This window comes from Staurois parvus, unplaced genomic scaffold (assembly GCF_062004578.1).
Source record: "Staurois parvus isolate SC_StPar_1 unplaced genomic scaffold, SC_StPar_1.0 ptg000867l, whole genome shotgun sequence".
Taxonomy (NCBI): domain Eukaryota; kingdom Metazoa; phylum Chordata; class Amphibia; order Anura; family Ranidae; genus Staurois; species Staurois parvus.
In genome coordinates this window covers 675,001-683,226 of record NW_028318663.1, presented here as the reverse complement: position 1 = coordinate 683,226, position 8,226 = coordinate 675,001, and the positions used below count along the sequence as shown (strand labels likewise).

Below are 8,226 nucleotides of genomic sequence, written 5' to 3'. Positions count from 1 at the left end.
CAACGATGGGGCACTATTCCTCCCACTGACACCAACGATGGGGCACTATTCCTCCCACTGACACCAACGATGGGGCACTATTCCTCCCACTGACACCAACGATGGGGCACTATTCCTCCCACTGACACCAACGATGGGGCACTATTCCTCCCCCTGACACCAACGATGGGGCACTATTCCTCCCCCTGACACCAACGATGGGGCACTATTCCTCCCCCTGACACCAATGATGGGGCACTATTCCTCCCACTGACACTAATAATGGGGCATTGATTTCCCTCCAATGCATTTCACCCCAATGGTGAAATTTCATGGAGATGAAAACTCTCAACTTTGCTTGGCCCTATTAATTTCATCTCCATCCCTGCTTGTATTTTGGTGGTCGTTTTCTGCTTTTCACCATTTCAAGTATCCCAGGGACAGGATGCAGCAACATAAAGCACCACACCAATGGATGATTGTTAGGTCATTACGGTTTAATGCAACATACTAATAAATATACATTTTTCACAGTTAGAGGAATCCGCCGCCACAGGGGCTCTTGTGGCGAGCAACAAGGTCACATCAGGTTTAAATTGGCAAAATTTACAACAAAAAAAAATAAAAACTTGAGAGTTACGTGTGCTGGTGGTCTATATTATTCAGAGTTTAAAAAATAAAATATATATATCTGCCCAGCTTCCATTCCCATTCTCTGGTCACAACGAGGACGGCCATTTTGTGCATTGCGTTCTATCAGCTCGCTGACAACTGTTGGTGTAACCAGAGAGGCTTTGCTAGATCTGGCCACAATGCCTGCTGCTACTATGGAGGCAACAGGGCTAGACTAAGAGTAATTTATACTGGGCCATGAAAATGGCTGCCTTGGTCTAGGTATAGATATTGGGTACAAATCGGCTTTAAAGTCAGCATGCAGCTATGTGTATTGGGATCAATGTCCGCTGGTTTTCTGTACAGATGCAAATATAAAAAACACAACTAAATCATTTATCACTTCATTCTCGCTTTGTGGTTCTAATCTCAATGTGGTGACTCTAACTTTCCAGAGTAATGCCACTTTTCCACCAACATTAACACTGTAAGGCAGGGCAGTGTATTGGTCATCTTTGGAAATAATGGGAATTTGTTGTAGTAAAGGCCTTTTCTTTAAAGTTCACTGAGGGACACAACTCTTCTTATTCCATGACAAAGAAGGTTATTCTGCCACCTACAGGAGGATCGGACACTAGGTTGCAAAAACCAAAAGGGACAGGCCCAAGGGGGTTATGACACCCTCCAAAGCTTTAGGGTTAGCAAAGCAGTCATAAAAAAAATTACACGCCAACAGAAAAGCCTAAATGAGGGAAGGGAGACAAATCCCTCAAAGAAAATGAAATCTGGGGTGAGGGGCGGGGTTATGACACCTGTAAAAAAAAAAAGGAGGAAGCCTTGCAGCCCAAGAATAAGGACCATCCAAGAAGTCTTGCAACCCAAGAAAGAGCCATCATAGAAGTCTCAGACCAGCAGAGCTAAGGAAAGACATATGTCCTCCTGAAGACACCAAGTTAACCCCCCGAAGCATGCTTAGCACAGAGAGCTCATGGTTACCTTAGTGCTGATCTTTTTAGTGTTCTGCAACCTGTTTCCAGTCCTGTATGTGGCAGTATAACCCATTTTGTCAAAGAAAAAGAAGAGGTATGCCGTCAATGAACAATGGAGAAAGTCTTGTTCCATTAGACCCACACAGGCTCTTGATATATCCACCTTATACTATTAAACAGCATTCCCTAAAGTGCAGGGCACACCCCATGGTGATACATATGATCACTGCAGCTGGTACATGGGAAATCTCTCTTCAAAAGAACCTAGAGGTTGCCGAGTTCTCATTCTGTAAATGCCTGTTTGTCGTTCTGACCCCCCAGGCTTCAATATTTTGGGGTAAGGTCAGAACTCTATCAAGTACTGACCTTTCCAAGTAAAATTGGCCAGACAGTTCTTAATCTGTAGCAAAAAAAAATTGAAAGGATAAGTACACATTTTGTAACATTTTACATCCGTATGTAGGGTGTAACATGTTACTGTGCTCCCGTCCCCAGGAGAACCCCCCCACCCCAATTTCCCACACCCGTTAAAAATAGCATGGCTGTTTGGGGCTCCACCCACACAGCTGCATCCATCCAACAGAGTTCTGTGAATGAACTATAAGTCCCATCTGCCACTGCAGCAGATGGCTTGTAGTTCTCAAATGAACTTTGAGGGCACTAATGAGCGCTCTACTTATTATTACAGGCATTTATATGGCATTGACAATTCATACAACGCTTTACACACCACACATTCACATCAGTCCCTGCCTTCAAGGAGCTTACAATCTAAGATCCCTATCTCACATACATAGATAAACACATGCACTAATGACGGCCAATTTAAACAGGAACCCATTAACCTAACAGCATGTCTTTGGCATGTGGGAGGAAGCCAGAGAAAATTCATGCAAGCACAGGGAGAACATACAAACTCCATGCAAAACCAGTGCCCTGGCCAGGGTTGAACCGAGGACTACCCACCAAAGCCACTGTGCTACTTTACTCTTGGTGTGGCACTCTTACTCCCCTTGTCCTTACCCCCACAAAGGGCTGATGGAGAACTGGCTGGCTGCCTCGGTCTTCTGAATAGTATGTGTGTCTAAAATATGCAAAAGAAGAATTTGACCATTACCTATTGGACACCACTGATTGTTAGAGAGCCTGTATAGCCTTAAAGTGACACTAAACTCACATTTTTTTACTTTAATTGTTCATAATAAAATACATAATAAAATATCAAGCATGGCTGTTTAAGTCTCCTATTGTTTTAAGGTTTATTGTCCCATGTCCCAGGGGTGTGACCCCACTACTTGGAGTCACAATTGCAACCTGGACCCATGCGGCTCCCCTGTACACCTGGATAGGCGGGGGCGGCGTATAGAGGAACTGATCCCCCCTATTTTTCTGGAGAATGAAGGGGACTGGTTTCTCTAATTGCTGCCCCTCCTATCCAGGTCTTGCTGCCCCTGGGCCCCTGTACACTTTCCTGGCCCCTTCATCCCTTCCAAGTTTAGCCAGCTTCCCCCCTCCCTTCTCCCACGGGATGTTTCAGGATGGAGAGTGGAGGAAGGAAATGGTAAATATGTCATTTACCGGCCCCTTCATTTTCTGAAATGGACAGAATCAGTGATCGGTACCGTTCACTAACTCTGTACAGAAATTCCCATTCATTCACAAACTGAAGCATAGTAAACACAGTTTACTATGTTTCACTTATGAATGAACAGAGTCAGTGATCGGTACCGTGAAACATCTCTGTTTAGACCTCTGATATCTCACCAAAGCCACACAATGGGACTCCTTAAAAGTTTTTTAAAAAATAATTAAAAAATTGTAAAAGTTTTTTAAAAAATAATAAAAAAATTGTAAAAAAACTCCAAAAAAACAGAACAAAAAAAAAACACTACAGACACCAGTGGCAGAACTACCTGGGTTGCAAAGATCACACTCGGAACAGGTGTTTGGAAATCTTGGGGTGGCCCACAAGATTTCAAGAAGGGGCCCACTGCAGAACATTGGAAAGGGTCCCGATGTGGGACCGTAATAAAGGGCCCTTTACACTGAGAAGGTCCCTGGCCAAGGGTCAGGTGAGTCCTTCATGGTTTTTTGCATCAGGGCCCTGAAGGTTCTAGTTACGCCTCTGATGCTTCCGATCCTCCATTGATGCACCTCATTGCTACTAGTGTAGTAGCTCTGCTCTATGCATACTACAATTCCCAGATAGATGAATGTGTCCACATGAAGACGTTTAATCCCTCTCAGGGAAACGGGAAAGTGTGGCTACATTCACATACACAAGGGGGGCATAAAGAACAATCACAGCCACCTTAGAACAGGAATTCTGAGAATAGAAGACAAGGGCTTGTGTTTGACAAATAAAATGGAGGAGGAGAGAGATAATACATTCTATTTATATCTAGACACATTGAATTTATTTTACAAAAAATGTGAGTTTAGTGACACTTTAAAAGGAACCAAAAAGGAAATCCCGCTTACCAAAGTGACTCATTGACTCTCCCTTACAGTATCTCATACCTCAGAGAAGTGGCGTTCCACTTGTAAAACATTATGCTGGACTGTAAAAATCAAACACAATTGGAGATTTATACCAAGCCATAATAGCCCCTAGCAGACTGTTATTTTTGTGTATCTAAATCCCTGTGCAGACTGACATGCAGGATCTAACACCAGCCAATATGCAACAGATAGCAATATCGATAAAATCAAACTGTCAGTAGGCAGTTCATTATTTTTTTTTGCTGTGTGAATTCATAAAAATAATCAGTAAATAAAATTCTATGCAACTTTCAGGCAAAAAGGCAACACCGTGCGGTGGCACGCGAGGATCAACCAGCAAACCTGAGAAAATCAGAACACGGTCTTGTCTAGAGAAGACCGCCAAGATGCCACTCTCATGGGTTCAGGGTTAAGGGACAGAGGGTGACATCACAAAAATCAAGGTAACGCACCACAGGAGGACCCATACGCCTAGGACGGAGAGTAAGACGACTGTACAGGTTTCCATACAGAAAATATTCATTCAAAAGCAAGTTCTAAGATATTTGCAGTTTATACACAAAGATGGTAAGCTAAGCTACTTCAAGGGTCGGTCCACCCAAGATGGATTGTTTATTTTAAGGATGATGTAGGTGGGCTGCATGATATTCCAGATCCCTATCTGGATCTACCTCTGTGATCTGTTCATTTACTGTAGCCATGACATGAGGGTCAGACCCCAGCCAAAAGTTTTAGTGTTGGAAAGGGTTCAAATTTTCTTCTCTTTCTGTCTTGTGAGCCCACTAATGAGATTCACTTCCTGTGAGGGTAAGACCCCAAGAGGTTCAGACCCCAGCCAAACGTTATAGAGTTGGAAAGGGTTCATATTTTCTTGTCTTTCTGTCTTGTGAGCCCACTAATGAGATTCACTTCATGTGAGGGTCAGACTCCAGGAGGTTCAGACCCCAGCAAAACTTTTTAGAGTTGGAAAGGGTTCATATTTTATTCTCTTTCTGTCTTGTGAGCCCACTAATGAGATTCACTTCATGTGAGGGTCAGACTCCAGGAGGTTCAGACCCCAGCCAAAAGTTTTAGAGTGGGAAAGGGTTCAGATTCTTCTCTTTCTGTCTTGTGAGCCTACTAATGAGATTCACTTCCTGCGAGGGTAAGACCCCAAGAGGTTCAGACCCCAGCCAAACGTTATAGAGTTGGAAAGGGTTCATATTTTCTTGTCTTTCTGTCTTGTGAGCCCACTAATGAGATTCACTTCATGTGAGGGTCAGACTCCAGGAGGTTCAGACCCCAGCAAAACTTTTTAGAGTTGGAAAGGGTTCATATTTTATTCTCTTTCTGTCTTGTGAGCCCACTAATGAGATTCACTTCATGTGAGGGTCAGACTCCAGGAGGTTCAGACCCCAGCCAAAAGTTTTAGAGTGGGAAAGGGTTCAGATTCTTCTCTTTCTGTCTTGTGAGCCTACTAATGAGATTCACTTCCTGCGAGGGTCAGACCCCAAGAGGTTCAGACCCCAGCCAAAAGTTGTAGAGTGGGAAAGGGTTCATATTTTCTTCTCTTTCTGTCTTGTGAGCCAACTGAGATTCACTTCCTGCGAGGGTCAGACCCGAAGAGGTTCAGACCCCAGCCAAAAGTTTTAGAGTTGGAAAGGGTTCATATTTTCTTCTCTTTCTGTCTTGTGAGTCTACTAATGAGATTCACTTCCTGCGACCTCTTAGATTGCTTTTGGCACCACTTGAAGTAGAGGTGAGAGCATATCCCTCTGTCCGGGACCATGGGGTGCAGGCTTTTCCTAAAACCAATCCAGAGGGCAAACAATGTAAAGAGGGAAGGATTGCCTCAGGGTGTGTGGTTTTGGTGGAGACATGTAGGCTGAGGCTGCTCCTTATCGTTTACCTGGGCTGGTCGGGAGTAGCGATCTCTTCCTCTTGAGATTCACATGCTGTTGATCCAAGGCAAACTAACAGGATTTCTAGAAAGAAACCCCCTCCCATCCACCCAAGGCCACCATAAAAACCATGGGACTCCGTACAGCCTGATAGGCCTCTCACCTCTCCAGTAAAGCAGTACTGCCTATACCCCCCTATCAGCGGCCTTGTCAGCGCCATTGACTCATTGAGGTCACTGTTGATGAGGCGAATAGCTCTGGTCTGAGAAGCCCATATACAGCAGGGTGGTCATGTGTTGCTCCATCTTATTCCTGGGGAATCCCCCAGTCACACTGCTGCTTTATGTCCCTAGGTTCACATATATGCATCCGTGCGGGCCACGTTTTGTGCAGCATTTGAATGGACTCCCATGCCCCGTGACACGCAGGGAAGAAGTCCCTGCATTTCTTCTGAAAACACAGCCCGCACGGGAACCTCGATTCCCAGTATGGCTGTGTTTTCCAGTGTGGGCGGCATGCCATTAAAACTAATGGCACTCGCCCACGGGTCCGCATTCTTCTGTGTGGGTGCACGGATTTTCGTGTGGATCCGCAGCTGCACCACATGCACAGATGTGAACCTAGCCTGTATGGCCATCACTCCAGCCAATCTGCACTGACAACACATTCACCGCCACCCAGATGTGACAGCTCATGTGACAGTGACCATGCTGCGCTTGACAAAGACTTTCCATCCCCGGACTGGTGGGCTGACAGGATTAGGCCCAGGCAAGAAGTACTGCCTGTACCCACTAACATTGCTTCCGCCTACTGCTACCCCCACGGGCCGTCGTACCCCACTGCTCAATTTGTCCTTAATAGCCCAGAGACAAATCCTGGTGTAAGCTCTGTGTTGAAGCCTACACAGGGCCATTGGCTCTTACAGACAACTAAAGCTATGCCATGAAGGTTAGTAATAACAGGAGGCAGTGGCAGGATTGTCATGTAAAGAGTGACATATTCTTTCAAAGCTTCCTCCTTGGCAGGGAGATGACATTCTATGGTAGTACATCTAGTGCAGAGATCTCTCGGTTATAGCCTCTAATAGATTTAGGAGGCAAGAGAGAGAGATTCAGCCCACCAGCATCCACCTACACCTGAAGTATCAGTTCGGAGTGGCCTGCCTTTCCATGAGCCCTGTGATGTATACAGCAAGAGCATCCATTGTGAGGGCTAAGCTATAACAATGTAAAGATCATCAATGCCAGTGAAACCAGCAGCAATACAGAAGTCTCATGGCTTCCAGTAGACCGATAATCTGAACCAGCACTAGCCTGTAAAAAACAAAAAAAAAAACACAATAAAACATCCGACTACAGAGTGTCCTTAATGAGATCCAAGTGAAGCTGAGTCCCTCTGATGAGATACAGAAAGACGGAGCATTCCAACATCTGAGCTTTGGCAGAGGATGGAGCTGCTGTGGCAGGCTTACAGTGCAAAGTGCGCATACGGGATGTGATCTAAATGCATTGGGGATGATAGAGACAATGGCTCACCACTACTAAATATTCTGTAAAATGCAGATCATTCTGTGTCATCTACTGCAAACCACTCAATAACATTCATGGACAGCATTTTTAACTCATGTAGCAGGGGAGCCAACCCCCAAGTCGTCTGTAGTGTGACTTAAAGGACCAGTCCACCCAAGTCGTCTGCAGTGTGACTTACAGGACCAGTCCACCCAAGTCGTCTGCAGTGTGACTTACAGGACCAGTCCACCCAAGTCGTCTGCAGTGTGACTTACAGGACCAGCCCACCCAAGTCGTCTGTAGTGTGACTTACAGGACCAGCCCACCCAAGTCGTCTGCAGTGTGACTTAAAGGACCAGTCCACCCAAGTCGTCTGCAGTGTGACTTACAGGACCAGTCCACCCAAGTCGTCTGCAGTGTGACTTACAGGACCAGCCCACCCAAGTCGTCTGCAGTGTGACTTACAGGACCAGCCCACCCAAGTCGTCTGCAGTGTGACTTACAGGACCAGCCCACCCAAGTCGTCTGCAGTGTGACTTACAGGACCAGCCCACCCAAGTCGTCTGCAGTGTGACTTACAGGACCAGCCCACCCAAGTCGTCTGCAGTGTGACTTACAGGACCAGCCCACCCAAGTCGTCTGCAGTGTGACTTATAGGACCAGTCCACCCAAGTCGTCTGCAGTGTGACTTAAAGGACCAGTCCACCCAAGTCGTCTGCAGTGTGACTTATAGGACCAGTCCACCCAAGTCGTCTG

The 8,226-nt window shown here is 45.8% G+C and overlaps 1 protein-coding gene across 3 annotated transcripts in view; it reads right to left on the bottom strand.

Moving 5' to 3' along the window:
* Positions 1–455: 455 nt before the first annotated feature.
* CDIP1 (cell death inducing p53 target 1) overlaps positions 456–8,226 on the bottom strand; it is a 41,298-nt gene continuing 33,527 nt past the window's right edge. For all 3 annotated transcript variants that reach the window (XM_089655760.1, XM_089655761.1, XM_089655759.1), the window contains one exon: positions 456–8,226. This exon is cut by the window's right edge and continues 1,383 nt beyond it. The gene's annotated coding sequence lies outside the window, so the exon portion shown is untranslated.